Here is a 16,753-nt window from a genome sequence, read left to right on the forward strand (position 1 = left end):
AATTAAAGCTTCGTACAAAATTTCAAATGAAATAATGATCTATTCCTCAGATGTTCACATGCCTTTTACAAACCTAGGACTGATCCCTGACCACAGCTATCAGTAATAGATGTAGGCATGTATTACGTTTACACACTGAATATAATTAATCTGAGTCTAGTCCTTTCACAAAAAACATGATAAACAAAATAATGGCCCGCTACAATGCTCGTGGAAACTTGCTTATCATAAATATAAGTAAATAATAACTGAGGTACGACTTGGTGTGGTATTGAGAACAAATAATTGTTAAAAAAAATACAATAACAAGGGTTGATAACATATCAGAAAGAAACAGAAAAGCAAAGCTTATTGAACAGAGTGACTTGTGTCAACATGATAGTGACGTGTACAAGGTGTAACTTAGTCCATTCGTAATTAGGTACTGAAGAATAAAAGGCCATTAACTTCAAAAGCCATACTTTAATAACTTACCAGAACTGTATTACATTGTAATATTTCTTAATATCTAGAGGTAGTTTATTGAGAAATCATGGTCCAAGATAAGAGGTTAATGAGAATAGAGTTAAATTTGAACAAATTCTCTTTAGGCATAATAAACATTCTCTTTGTATTACTACGTGTATTATAGTGTACTCGTTCATCGCCTCTATTCCACTGACTATGTAAAACAGGCTCAGATTTTCGAAAACAAAGAGTTGCTGAATCGGAAATATGTTTAGTTGTTTATATAAAAGAAATGCAGGGTTACGTCTACGTTTATTCTGAATAGTTCGTATGAATGAGTTCTGGGCTTTCATTAAACTGCCATCAATGTTTACGAAGGTAAATCCCCAAGATAATATATTCCATTCGTGATTCCGCATTGAATTCTTGACAGAATAAAACAAAAATACAACATCCGTAACATTTGGCTGCCATAAAAGTTTCTTAAACAATAAAACTGACTCATCAATACACTCCCCACCCTCGAAGACCAGCTCATTTACATTGCTACGAAGTGATTTACCAGTAAAATTATTTATTAGCTTCCATTTCTGCCAAGAGTCAACATTACAATTATTTATAACTTTGCATAATAACTGTATTTATAAAATCAACACCATTACTAAGTTTAATATCGAAATATTTATAATGGAAACTTATATCTTAAGGTCTTTTTATACATAATTGGTAAAGTTTTTTTTTATTTATTAATCCTACTTAAAATATTATTACTTATCCGAGGACTAATAGCTTCAGCTTTACTCAGCTCAAAGGCTGAATTTGTCTCTCTATTGTATTCATTAGTTATATAGTTTATAATAAAAGTAAAATTTCGAAATATTCGTTGAACTATGTTTAATTTAGATCAATGTTCCGGTAAAAAGTCTGTAGTTTTAATTTATTAAGTCATACTTGTGTTTGTTGGTAGTTTTAACTTTGTCTGTTTTTAATGATATTTATTATTAGTCCCAGAATACAATGATCAGTAATATTAATATCAAAAAAGCGCTTTTAAAGACATCATAATTTTAAACTTTAAGAAGTATGATCGATATGGGTGGAGGATTTTTTATTAGTTCTAGTTGTCACAAGGGAGACAAAATTATTTTTACTCATGGCCTGTATATTTTTGTGTACCAAGTGTATTTCTGAAATGTCTATAATAATATCGCCAATATACAGCTTTTAGTTTAAACTGATTAATTGTTTGTTGGAATTCTCGTATAACATGATTTACGAAATTATGCATTCTATAGACAGAAAGCAAATAACACTGAAATGTATTAATATTTATTTATAATAATAGACAGTCTGCCGTTTTAAAATTGAAATTTATTTCAAAACAATCAATTGCTTCCAAAATGAAACAAACCTTTCATTAACATAAACATATAATTGCTATTACGCTTACCTATGGATTTATAAACTGAAATTTTGTACATTTCTAGTTCTTCACTAACTATCAAAACTTACATTCTTGAAGCTCTTGTCTTATTGGAAATGATATATTAATTTAAACAAACTCTCCAATAATATAAAGTTTTTTTATTTTTGTGAGGCCTTTCGTACTCAATGAGTACATCTTCGGACTCACACAACTGAATAAAAGTAATAATAACAATAGTAACATAATTTCAAAATTCACCGTTACTTTATTTGATTTAACTAAATATAAACTTTATTTTTATATATACATATAACATACTGTGCTGTCATAGAATATTACCTCTTTGTATTTTTAATGACATGTTTTTATTTAGTACAAAATTGTTTATGTTACTATTGTTATTATTACTTTTATTCAGTTGTGTGAGTCCGAAGATGTACTCATTGAGTACGAAAGGCCTCACAAAAATAAAAAAAACTTTATATTATTGGAGAGTTTGTTTAAATTAATATATCAAAACTTAACTTAAACAATAATAATTGGTTTGGTTTGATTAATTTTCGTCAAAAATTAATAAAAAAAATTATCTTGTACTTTTAATATTTACTTAAATAAATACATTTGTAGGTCAATTCGTTCTCGATATATATATATATATATATATATATATATATATATATATATATATATATATATATAGCGGACAGACAGAAAAAAAACACATTATTCGATAGACATATTATTGCAGCTACAAATATAGTCTTACATCACATGTTAATTTATTTTATTAGTTTTCCCCTTTGATTTTCTCATGGTAACTTTTCATTACAACATGTACAGAATGAGAGGCGGAATTGAGAGAGGCAGCCCTGTTTTGCACAGCGTAATAACGTCTCTAGGGATTTCATTTTGTTCTCCATCCCACTGAAAGGCCACATTTACTTTGAGTCTAACGTGTTCCAAATTATAAATATGTGAGCTATAAGGTTTACCTGACGTGTGTGTTTCGTTTACTATATTATATGTTTTATGAACTATAATTATACGACTGCGGTACAAATTTAGTTATACCAAATCAGTGAATGTTAGATCATACTCCTTGACCATAAAATGTTATGATTGGTATTTGTATCTGTAGTATGGAAGAAATTGTTTTTAATTCCAACTTGAGAGTTCATGGACCTTTACAGTTTCAAACAATATTGGAATTACAAATAATTCATTACATAAAACACTCGACGAATATTGAATCCACTAAATACTTGTTTATTATTCTTAATACAGTATTTAAAAAAACTTAAAAACTAGGCTAGCTAAATATAAACTAATTTTTTTATAAAACGGTCAATAATCTAAACTTTCACAATACTACTATTAACTATATTGCCTATATTGTTACACAAGGGTCTATTTAACACTGACACAGTCAATAATTATTTAAACTAATCCATCTACTACAACCACGAGTATTACCACTAATTCTGTCACTTCACGAGTTAATTTTTAAAATTCCACTGGCTCGCTGCGTCGCTACAGCTTCGTATAAAGTAATTAGGGCTTCGACAACATTCAAATTCCAGAGCCTACTGGACAAGTGGAGAAGGGTCACAGTGCCCACCCACCACTCATGTATGGAAGGGCGGAGCCTGATCAAAAAACTCAGCCAACCCACTGAGCGATCTCTTTCCAACGGTGCTATTCACCTATTATTCGTGGTGAATATTCATATATTTGTTTCTGTCAGGGATCCCGAGTGTTCGGTCATGTTCTCTTTGTATCGGAGGTTGGCTCGTTTATCTAGAACGTTCTCTCACGTTTTCGTTACAATACTATAATGACTTGCATCAATGTGTTAATTTTGGACAAGTCCAAATTGAATTGAAGGTACACCCTTTAAAATACCATTCATGAAAACAGAAAAATAGAAAAGTTATTTTATTATTCCAAGAGGATTGGCAAGAACTTTGAGACATGCTATATTCAGGTCCAGAGAAAATCTGTAGAAGATAAGAAAATAAAATTTGTATAGTAAGTACATGAAAGATGACTGAAAGAAGTGGATTGTTTTCTACTTATAAAAAAACTTTACTAAGTTTACAGTTCCTAGCAGTTACCTGCGGTTTCTCACGCAAGTTAATAGGTTTAGTACCTGTATGAGTACTCCTGGTCGAATGAATTGTATTCTGACGCCAATGTTGAGTTTGCCTTTTACCACGATCAAGGAAATTTGTATTACAGTGTATATTTATGGCCATTGTGTTTCCTTTGTTCTTAGTATGTTTTAGCGTTTTTCTTTATAAACAGAAAAATATTGTTAATATCTTAGAACATTAATCATTCTAATTGGTACATTAGTTCAAAAGCACAGCCCAGCGAACTTTCATTTAACATAGTTCTTGTCGACTGATCAAAGGTCTTCGGTGTCAAATTCGTATGTTTTAGTGCATTTTTTTAAGGTAGACGGGTACTTATCTCATCGCTGAAACATAGATCGGCGTGAAAAATAATTATTATCCTTTAGAGAAAGTACTCACTATAAATGTAAGCACATTGAAAATTGTAAACAATGGTTTCACTGAACATTTAAATTACATTAGACATACTCGTTTATTAATATTTCACAATTTTAGACACAAAGATGGGATTTGTCGCTAATTTAAAGACTAGTATGTCTAGACGGAAGGATTTTTTATACCAATATACACATACCAAATATATATACAACATTTTTTATGTTTTATCTTCAGGCATTGTTTTGGGTTTGATTACAAAATTTCCTAAAATTCATTTCTTTCAAATAAATTCTTTCAAAACCAAAAATTGATTGCACTGTTTTTGACCGCCCTATTCAGGAAAACACGAGGACAAATCACAAGGAACCGCTAATTGCAACTGTAATTTACTATAATGGTTTAAACTTAGGAGTGTTTACACATTGCTAAATCAACTTTAATCTTTAAGCACTAATTAATATAAGCAAATTTACTCGTGACTTAGCGCGTGACCGTATTAAGCCTACTTTTTCCGGCTACAGTCACTGAATACGTTGCTCATAGATAACGTTGATTCCACGTAATTGGTTAATCATTTAAGACATTTTGAAGTCGTAAACAGGCAAAAACAATTCATTTTTGGATGTTTTTCCATTAAAGCAACATGATTTTAAATGTTAATGTTTAGGTTCCTTATCAACTCCACATATCAGTTCAATCTGCGCTGTTACTGACATGTTAAAACTCCCTGACTCGCCTTCCTATGCTTTATTTATAAGAATGTTCCAGCACCTTAGCTCGATATGTGTTAGCAAATCTTGATACTGCAACGAAACTTAAACTTAACGATTGTGAACTTAAATTACCAAAACAAACTGAAAAATCTCGGACTCGCTATGAACACAAATCTCATATGGACTGACCAAGTTACGATAACGTTCAGAAGAGGTTTTGCTGGTATCCACTGTTTGAAGCGGTTTGCCTTGTACCTGCCTTTCAATGTTAAGGCGATGCTCATTAAGACTCTTATACTACCACACTTTGACTTCTGTGACGTCGTGATGAGTGACATGATCGTTGAGCAATCGGACAGACTCCAGCGTGCTCAGAACTACTGAATAAGATTCATTTTTAATCTCAGACATCAGAAACACGTTACGTAATATTTTCAGCAATTACTTATGACTCATGAAACTTCATCAACTACGCAAATTCCACATTCTTTCTATCGTACATTTAATTATCAAAACCAAATATCCCGTTTATCTGTCCGATCATTTCAACTTTATCTCTGATATTAGGAACGGTCTACAAGAAGGGGAGCCACATTACTATCAATTCCAATTCATCGTTCAACAATTTTAATAGGTCCTTTACCGTTCAAGCTTGTCGCCTTTGGAACGCTCTCCCCGATGATATCAGATGTATTGAGGACCATGCACGCTTCGGGGCGGGGGTTAGGGGCTTGCTGCTGGGGGGCCTGTGGGGGTGATGGGTGGTGCTGCTTGTTGCGGTCATGTGGTTAATTTGTGTTTTAGTGATTGAATGTTTCTTGTTTCTTGCTCTTAATTTTGGATTTTCTTGTATTTATCATTATGTGTATAAAGAATTTCTTTTGTATTTTAATTATTGAATTCATTTTTACTTTATGTTAAGGTTTACACTATTTTTTATAGGTTAAGCAATTTTGTTATTTCTATTTAAATAGGCCTAATAAGTTAATAATTTCCACTATTGTAGTATTGTAAATTTACTGTATACAATACGAGGTTGAGTGGTAGAATCGGCTTGATAGCCCTAACTCCGCCTTTTTAATAAAGGCATTTTTTTTTTATTTAATTCATTCTAGTGGTGTAGCTACCTTGGGTGAAATCCGGTGCGGAAGTTGGTGGTGTCACCCCATCGAAAGTAAAAAGCAATAAATTTTATATGGTCATGGATATAATATATTTTTTCTTTTTATTATTTATCACTATAGAATAATACACGTTAAAAATTCACGCCAAACAAAGACAACACACTTCACGAAACAAATAATGAAAAATGTTGCAAACTGAAACGTCAAAGATCGCGAGTATGGGGCGGGGAATCCCCCCACGACAGCGTCAGGCTCTTTTGCGGGAATCCCCGAGAAAGAAATTTTTGTGCTAGCGATTTATCTTTTGTTTGTTTGTACATTGTTCTTAAAGTTGGCGGACCGGGTGGGTGTCACCCCAAAAAAGGTGACGCCCGGTGCGGCCCGCCCCCGCCGCCCCCCCTTTGCTACGCCACTGATTCGCTCATTCAAGCTTCAATTTGGTGATCGGGTTTGGAGGACTGGTTATTCTACAGTGACTCTGCAGACAACCATTTGTGTGCTAAAGTAATTTGGCAAGAGAAAAAAGTTTGTTCTTGCATGTAGAAGCCGGTACACTTACTTCATAGAGTTCTACACTGAGTACAAAGACCAAAGCAAACTGCACAACGTGTAGCTGGATAGAACCATTTGTGTGTGCTATAGTAACTCAATAGAAACAAGTTTGGTCTTGCATCTAGAGGCCGATTCACTTACTGCAGCGTCCTACTCCGAGGTTTCGCTTGCAACTGAGCATCCAGCGTTACACTTCCAAAGTGGTTCCAGGTTTCTGGACACGCTGGAAGATTCTGGCTTCAGTCATCTTAGACTCGAGCAACACAAGCCTGTTACAGGTCAGCGACACCCCCTATACTATACCCTGTAGTTAAGTCACGTGATGATTTCCTCTTATCACTGCTGTATTTGGCTAACGAGGTGAGTAATGTGTATGTGTGGCCTTCTATAAGTATTCGGGACCATAAAACAGCCAAAGACATCGGTTTTTACAGGAGATGGAGTATAAAATGAGTTAAATTGTACGTAAAATGCTTTGTTGCGTACATAAGGAAAGAAAACAACTGGAAAAATTGGAAACTCCAAGGTCTTATCACGTGCCGTGACCCCACATGTTCACAAATAATAGATTATTCGCAGAATCGGCACATTAGTTCTTCCAAGTTTCACACACTACTCGTGCGGGAAACAATAGTTGTTTAATTAAGTAATATAGTTTTCTAGCAATTTGACGTCCCAGTAACGGACACCGCAAAAAACATTGATATATTATAAAACTGGAGTAAATTTATATAAAAATATTCATGCATTACATATACAAGTTGTTTCCAAACTCTCCGATAATATTTTGGGAATCTGATCTTCGGTTTAAATCAAACAAAAAATCTAATACAAACATGGCTCATAATAATTATGATAATTTCCTGTCTGTATGTGTTTTTAAATGTTATTTTTTATTTAAGAAACCAGTGGGAATAAAAAACCTATTATATTGCACAATTATTGTTCTTGCAGTCTCAAATCAAGTCAAAATAATTCTATATTACCACACCACGTTTCAAGATGGCGAACGGTTGAAGCTTTTAAAGCTTAATACCGTGAAAACGAATATGATTACGACAGTGTTTAAAGAATAATGAAAGTTGCTAAATTTAAATACAAAAATTTGGACATAAAAATCCCTTAGTAAATGATGTAGATTAAATCTTTTACTGTTGTACTGCAAGGTTAATGATTTCTTAAGTATATAAACAATTAAAATTTTACCGTCCATTATAACAGTTGAAAGGTTTACATGTTCATTATTTCTTGGCCGATTTATATTTTTAGGTGTAAAAACACTTTGTAATAAAAATGTTATTATTATTCCAATATTTTCATAACCTTATTAGTTTTGTGCTATTAAGCTTAATTCGACCGTTGACCATCTTGAAACGTAATATCATTATATAATAGTTTTATCTTGATTTGAGACTGCAAAAACAATATCGTGCCCAATTCGAGTTTTGTGTCTTTACTAGTTTTTGAGAAAAAATTAAATCTTAAACACATACAGATAGACAAGCGATAAACTAAGCATTTCTGATTTGGGTCACTGTCACAAAATCTATTTGTTTGAGATGTTACTTGCCTTGCATTAGTTGGGTCTGGCTAGGTTTAAATCTACTGCAATTTCATTCACGTCATCACACATACAGTCATAAATAACCTTTTATCCTTGCTAAAGATAAACTGCTTATCATCAAACCGATAGAAACTGCCAGGCTATATGATGATTAAGCTTGATGACATATGGCACATCACTTTTGCAACAGGCAATCTTTTAAGAAGGCATCTTAGTTCAGCTTAAAGTGACACAGAAGATTTTAGTTCTGGAACAATCTGAAGGCAGGCCTTGACATCAAGTCAGAATTCAATCTCGAAACCTAGCTTGCAAACCTTCTCACGAAGTTTGCCTTCCGCATTTGGGTTTTCCAAAGAGTTCGGATATGACGTTGACTCCACGGTTTTCGGAGAACTCTCCATCACACTGAAGATCATGGTCGTGAAGTATCAACCGTTATCAAATTTATTTTACCGTTATCTTATCGTCAAATATATACCAACAATATTGCCTCTTTCTTATCATCAAAAGTCAATTATCTGGAAAGTATCTTACGCGTACTTTGTAATCCGCACGCTCCACGCGAGGAGTTTGGAAAATCAGATGTAATTAGAAAGAGATTCTGCAAATAAACTAATTTTTAACTCGTGATAAAGGTCGTGACATTTGATAAGGGAACTCGGACGTCGCAGTTTATTTGTCGGTCATTTATCCTTGCATGTGCATCAAATCACAATTAGAGGCATTTTATATATTGTATTCTATGAATATTGCTTTATATCTCCCAGTTCTGGTGTTTGCTTTATTAAATGGTCTAGAATTTTACCCTACGAGCATACTATAAAAGAGTTAGGCCCATTTCCTGGGTGAGCTAAGAAACAAATAAAACCATTAACTTGCTGAACGTCTTAATCTTAGCCTTATATAACCTCACTTAAAGTTTTAAATTACCGCATGAGGAAACAGTGCACAATTTCCGCACCAAAAAGACGTATGATAAAAATATGTGAGATGGTAAACGCTACGCTTTAAATTTTAAATATTTTTAACGTTTAACTTAATTTACTTTGAGATTCTCAATAATGTTAAAATATTAATTTTTAAGTACTACTAGGAATAGGTATTAAAATTAATGTGGTCAAGAGGAATAAATTACAAGCTAGCCCTAATTTGGCCAGCTGTCTATTCTGTTTTACCAACACAAACTGTTATGTTTTTGTTACCAAGTAAATAATTATCTGCAAGGAAACGTTTAAAGTTTTAAAGTTTAATTTGTTATGCCTTATAATTTACGAGTAATAATTTCATATACGGGATATCCGCCATTAGTTCGGCAGTGACGGGTAGTATAGATGTAATTATAAATTTGGCATCTGGATTTCTCCCCATCTTCTCAGCTAGAGGACATGGATATGTTGGAAAAGTCTCCACAGAGTGCGAATGTCTGGATATGTTATATTATGTAGCAAATGCAGTGGACGAATTATAACCAAGAAACACTTTTTGCTAAGGATAGTTTGCTTGTGTTAGCTAAAGATAATTCATAAATGTTGGACATTTTGGATAAGAATGACTCCTGAAAGTTCCTTCAGGGAATTTGGTTCGCTGTTTCAAGAGTTGTGTAGGACTGCTGAAACTGAAACTGTACGAGTAAACTTCATTTCATGCTTCCGAGTCAAGATCTTGAGCCAGTGCATGGAAGAAGAAGAAGAAGCAAAACATAACCTGATAAGGCTATCGCGAAACGTGAGTTGTGTCGAGTAAATCGAGATAGCAGAGTTTTATCTAGGTCTGACGTCAGACAAAGCAGTTTATCTACTTGCGCAAGTTCAGTGGCTATAGCGATAGTCACGGAGTCAAAGAGTGGATAGTTTATTATCATCTCAATAATTGCTTCTATAATTATTTCACAGTCACGAGAGAGGTTTTCTGATCGTCCATCAATACTTTTGTTTTTTTTTTTGTTTTAGAAGAGTTCATCTCTGTGTGATTTCTAAGATTTGTCTAACTGACAGAAACCCAAAAGAATTTACAAAACACCCGTTGCTCGTTCAGTATACCCGCTTCACATATAGACTGTTAGGAATGGGCGGAGAGAAGAAGAAGAAGAAGAAGAAAAAGTGCTTTATTTAAACAATAAAAAAAACAAAATATTACCTTCACTAACCTTAATAGGAACTAGCTTTAGCTCACTAAAAGTAAATTAGTATTTATTTAGTCCAAAGTAAGGAACTAATTAATACTAAGCTAAATACAATAATTGGTCTCTTTGGTTGGCACTTCTGCTACCTTCTATAACCACAATTTTACAATGTCTTGTATCTAATGTAAAATTGAATAGAATTAAATTCAATTTTACATTAGAACGGGCGGAGATATTTTGGAAGATAACAATATTTTCAGTATGTAACCAATACATTATTTGATCTCATCAAATCAAATCAAATAGTCTGTTTGCAACTTACAATATACATTGCATAGCTAACTTCATTTATTAAGTATTAATTTTTTTCATTCATCCTGTATGAAGACCACATTCAAACTTACAACATTCAAACATTCATGCCTAATTCAATATCTGCCAATTACAACTCATTTCTAGCGCTGAAGTCAGTATGTTAATATTGTGTGGCCTCCAAGCCAAATGCCAGAAACTCGTCAACACTGTAAAAAGCGTTTGACGTCAAGCAGAGTTTGAGACACATTTTTAACACATTTGGGCGTTGATGCATATTTTATTGGTTTGGCGATGTGTTTATGCACACCTGTCGTATACGTATTGTAAATAAAAAGTTGAAAGTTTCTTAATAAATAATCAGAATCTACAAGTACGATTGTCTGAATCAAACGTAAACAATCCAACAGAGCCTTATTCAGTTACAAAGGAATACAAATCAAATGTAATGTATATATTATTGGCAGATGAATCAATTATAAGCAATTTTTTTATTTGGTTTTAGAAGTTTTAATATGTATTGTTTGATGACGTGTAGTATTTTTTTACAGAATGGATCAGACTGAACGAACGTACAATACTGTACCAAATACATTACTTACAAAACATGCCTTTTAAATAAACATGAGATTACGTAAACAATCCAAAATAATACATTAAGGTGTGTTATATGTGGTAATGGTTTGTTTGAACAAAATACATAAGTTTCAAACTCCATAAAAACGGAAATTTAAAATTCTGTTTGTAATTATTTTGTTGACGATTTGAATGGTGCATAAATATGTAAATGGGGCATTTGTTATGTTTTGGACTTTGAGTTATGATATATGCGATACTTTAAACATAAAATCAATATGCATTGAGGCACTTTTCAATTTTCAATTCAAGTGCAAGCTTTTTTAAGTTTGAATCGTAAAATTGCAAGGGTATCTAGTTAGACATCCCCCAAAACACTACGACCACCAATAAGGGCGTAAACGAATTCTTTTAATGATTTAACATTGCCAATATAGTTCTTTTAATGGCTGTCAGTACAGCCAGCTATATTTTGACAGTTTGTACTGCTACATTTGGGTTATTTAGTACACAACCTTAAAAGGTCGAATATAGAAGTATTTCGACATTTCTCTAGCTAAACCAATCTCTTGTTAAACCAATTAACTTTAACATTTCTTGCAGATAGAAATGTGTCATATCTCAATATTGTCGGAGCAAAAAAATAAATGAGAATAAAGATAGTTTGTTATTTGTAATTATCTATGATCTAAAAGTAGTGGAATAAAGACCTTGAATAGTATTTGTAGGTTACGACCAAATTGTAGACGTCAACAACACTAATTGGACAGATAGTATACGCTCGTTTTGCGGTCAGATAGGAATTAGTAGAGATTTTGTGGTTGTTTGGTCTATATTTGTTTCATAACCATGACCTTAGAATTTAATTATGCTTTACACACGCACGCGCACACACACACACACACACACACACACACACACACACACACACACACACACACACACACACACACACACACACACACGCACACGCACACACACACACACACCACTGTATATATATATATATATATATATATATATATATATATATTGTGAGGAGAGCTTTAAAAGACATTCCCTGTTGACTCGCAAAGTTGTTTTGAAATAAATAATCACCGTTTAATGTTTTTTTTTAGTATTGTACATATATAGTGTAGAATAATATTATTAAATAGTAAAGGCGCTGTGCAAAATATGGTGCGTTAGTCGTTATTCGATAATTTTCACGAAGATGTGATATTCTCTATGTTACATTAGCTGATTGACTTACTAGGAAATATTTCAAAATTATGGTCGTAGTGAAAATTTAAACGTTCTATTAAAAACAGCTTTGAATGAAGTTTCTTGGAAGTATTTACGGGTTAGTGTTAAACTCTACTCAACCAAGCCATACGCATAGATTTGATGTCGGCCAATTTTGTATACGGCTGTAGTATACTGTGGCGGTTTCTAAACTGAGGTTTATAAATAGTGATGAACGAGTTGAAATAGTTTGGGCCAGGCGGTTTGTTTAAGAAAAAATTACAATATTTGAAAAATATTTATTTCCCATAATACACCTTCTACCAAAGTTGGAAGGAAGATAAATTTCATGTGAGGATGTCATTTTCAAATATGTAAATTTTAGATGCATTAATAGTTGTATAGATTTGTTTGCAAACATATGCTGATATAATTGCTCATTAATGGTTTAAATGTAATATATGTTTTTGAAACTTTGACGGCCAAAATCGTAAACCCTTTAGAGACATCAAAAGATCTAAATAAAACCACGCACGCGTGTATACTCCGGGTTAAGCGATCACATATTCCTTCAAAGATCAAAATTAAAATATTCGAACCATATTCTCCTCTACTATATGTACGGAATAGAACGTAAAACATTGAAAGTATAAAACGGTCTCCCCTTTCAGTGTCCGTTTGACATTCACATTAATATAAAATCCCGAATAAATTAATTGTAATATTAAATACTCTGACACACAATTAAGCAGCTCTTTGTTCGCTGAGTGGAGTGGTCGATATGCTTCGCCAAAGCTCTCTATTGTATTCGGGAATAAATTGTGCTGTCGTAATTACTCGACAGTGGCAGTGGTTTGATAAGGGTTCATTTGCAGCCCCATCAGTGACTATTCGTCACGACACACCGCCATTAGCCTAACATTCCGGGAGCTCCCAGCTGCTTTTGTCGTCGACATATCATTTTATCGATACTATCACTAATGTCCATTGAATGCAATGCGTTTGATGCTTTAATCCACTACTTCCATATGAAGCTATTAAAAATTCAAATCCTTTCCGATTATACCGTGTCGTATTCGCCCACACAGTAACTGCTGGACTGGCGTTTGGAGTATAAAAACAGCCTGAGCTCCACTTAACTTTTGGTTCGTGATAAAACCACCGGCTTTGACTATACAGGGTGTTAAAAAGCCCTGTACGGGCTTGATAATTTCCGAACGAACACAGGTAAAACAATAAACTTGGTACATCATTACTGCATCTTTAAATCTACTTTTTGAAGTAACTACTCTATTTTGCCATATCAGGGGGATGGCCCGCAAGGAGTCAGTAGGAAATCTTATATTAGAGCATAGGTCGAGTAGTATATCAAATTAAAGGTCTTTATTAGTAGACTATAATGCTGCAAATCCGACCTCAAAAGGTTCACTCTTTAAAAAGTTACGCTGGTTTAAAGTTTGAAACATTTACAATGTAGGTCCTGTTCTAGATGGTTTAGTACTCTTGTCTTGGCTCAAGACGAGAACGTTACGCTTGCACAAGCCGGGAGCGCCAAACATGTACTAGTTAGGAGTTATCAGTTTTGTTTGGCGCTGCTGGCTTCTACAAGAGTATCTTTAAAGTGGTCGAGTCGCTTATGCCTTGAAGGATTTCGTTAAAATTAGTACCGTTGGAATTGCAATAAAATTTTCTAAATAGTTCGTGTTTAGTACATTTTTTATAAACTCGTATACTAGTTTTTTGTCATTGAACGTTAAACATTTTCAACAGACGTAATTTTATTAATATTAAAGAAAATAACACAATTATGTTTTTATGTTCCTCTTACTTATTCAAACCTATGTGTCAAATTTGGTTTCTTTAGCTTTACTATTTTTAGAGATAATAATTTGTTAATAAAAAATAAAAAATGGCGGCTAGCGGCTAAAATAAGTGCTAATCGGGAAAATTTATTTTTAATTTTTGCTTAGAATCACACATAAAGTCTGAAAATGCATAGCCAGCCCAAATTTTTTGTTACACCCTGTATGTATAGGTATTAAATTATTAAATAGGTATTAAATCTCTGCTAATGAATCATAGAGGCTACTATCTCTTATATACATAAATACAAAGCGTAATAATGTAAATATGTATAATAAATATCATTATGCTTTGTATATATATATATATGAGATAGTACCCTCTATGATTCAATAGCAAAGGTCACCAACTATTAAGGTCGCAATCTAACTTGTCACCAACTATTAAGGTCACAATCTAACTTGTCACCAACTATTAAGGTCACAATCTAACTTGTCACCAACTATTAAGGTCACAATCTAACTTGTCACCAACTATTAAGGTCACAGTCTAACTTGTCACCAACTATTAATTCAATGACATAATTTAATTAATGAAACCATATTCTTATTGTACGAACCTTCAACTATTCCTTACTCTTGTACTGAAATATGTCTTGGCCTGCCTGAGGTAAATGATGGTAATAGCTAGAAAAGTAATCTCGACAACATATTTCATCTCGTTGGTCTTTGTCATGTTTCAAAAGCCTCTTGGAAGACTCCTGATACAAGTAGAAGTATTTCCCGATTGTCTGTGGGGTGAGCTATGTTTGTCTACCACAGAGAGATAAACATAGAGAGAGCTATGTGAAAATCGTTTCTTTCTCGCTTCTCTATTATCTCACTTTTCTAAGAGTCCATATTGCGTCTAATAGAAATGTCCCTCAAACGATTATTATGCATGGATGACGTTATATTCCTTAGCGTCTGTGAGTTAAGTTATTGTCGTTAAATGAAATATATACCTTAGCAACAAACTCCGTCTCATTGCTCTGGATAATGATTCAAAGGATTCCCAGAGGATCGTTATTTGGAATCCTGATATAACCAGAGAAGGTTTGTGCAGCAACGATAGGACATGAGTCGATGGGTGGTTTGAAAAATTCCAATCTCAACACTCAACTGCTCCAGACGATTGGCTCCTAAAGAGACGTGACTCTAACCGTTACTATAAACAATGATTGGATCCCTAGCATTTGTGAAGTAAGTTATACTCTTAGGAAGACAACTGAATTTCATTAACTCACTCCGCCTTGTTTCTATCTATATCTTGTTTAAAAGGACTCTATCATTATCTGCAATCCTAACGTAGACTAGGAAGCTACCACAACATCTCTGAGGTAACATACGGTGATTACAAAATTCCATCTTTGCCCTCAATCCTGCATCATTGTTCTGACAGGAATACCTTACATTCTTCGAAAAAAAAAAAAGAACGTTATTTGGACTATTAATATGGATAACGACATGCTTCCCAGCAAATTTGAAGTAAGTTATGGTCGTTAAAAGATACGTACTTCTCGGCATCTTATTCTGTCTCGTTACTCCATGTTGAGTTTCATTTAAGGGACTCCTAGAGGATAGTTATATGGCACTCTACTGTAGACTAGGAAGCTTCCTACAGAAACTTTAATGATGGGGAAAAACGCAATCTCCACACTCAATCCTGGCTCGTCACTCCAGGACAGATTTTTGATATGGCCACCAATAGAGATATCACTCTGTTCATTTCCATGGAACAGTGGTGTTTCCTAGCATCTGTAAGGGAAATCATGGTCAGTAGAAGACATCTACACATCGACATCTTATTCCGTCTCGTTGTATCATGTCATGTTTCAAAGTACTCATAAAGGATCGTTTTCTGAAAACCTGATGAGACTAGGAAACTTCCCACGGTAACTTTGAGGCCTATCTTAGTGTGATTTGGAAAATTTACAAACCCCGCAATCTTCGCTTTCTCTTTACTTTAGGACGGTTTTTATATATTGCCTCCAGTAGGGAGGTAATTCCGAAGCCAAACACGAAAATGGTGTTTCCTAGCATTCCTGGGTCAAGTCATAGTAATTATGAAAAACGGCATCTTCGTAATTTGTTCTGTCTGGCGTCTCCTTACGGTCTTTATATGTAAAGAGTCCAAAGTGATTTCCTAGTCAGATACTTCTCCAATCTATAAAAACACTTAAATGGGGCCAAACTGGGTTAGCCCTCTTTCGCTTAAAAAAAGCTTTAATCCAAATTGGTTCAGTAGTTTCGAAATAAAATCGATCGACATACATAAAAAAGAACATAGAAACGGGTCGAACTGTTTAAACCTTCTTTTACTACTTTTACCTCGTTTA

Source organism: Homalodisca vitripennis, chromosome 5 (assembly GCF_021130785.1).
Source record: "Homalodisca vitripennis isolate AUS2020 chromosome 5, UT_GWSS_2.1, whole genome shotgun sequence".
Classification (NCBI taxonomy): Eukaryota; Metazoa; Arthropoda; class Insecta; order Hemiptera; family Cicadellidae; genus Homalodisca; species Homalodisca vitripennis.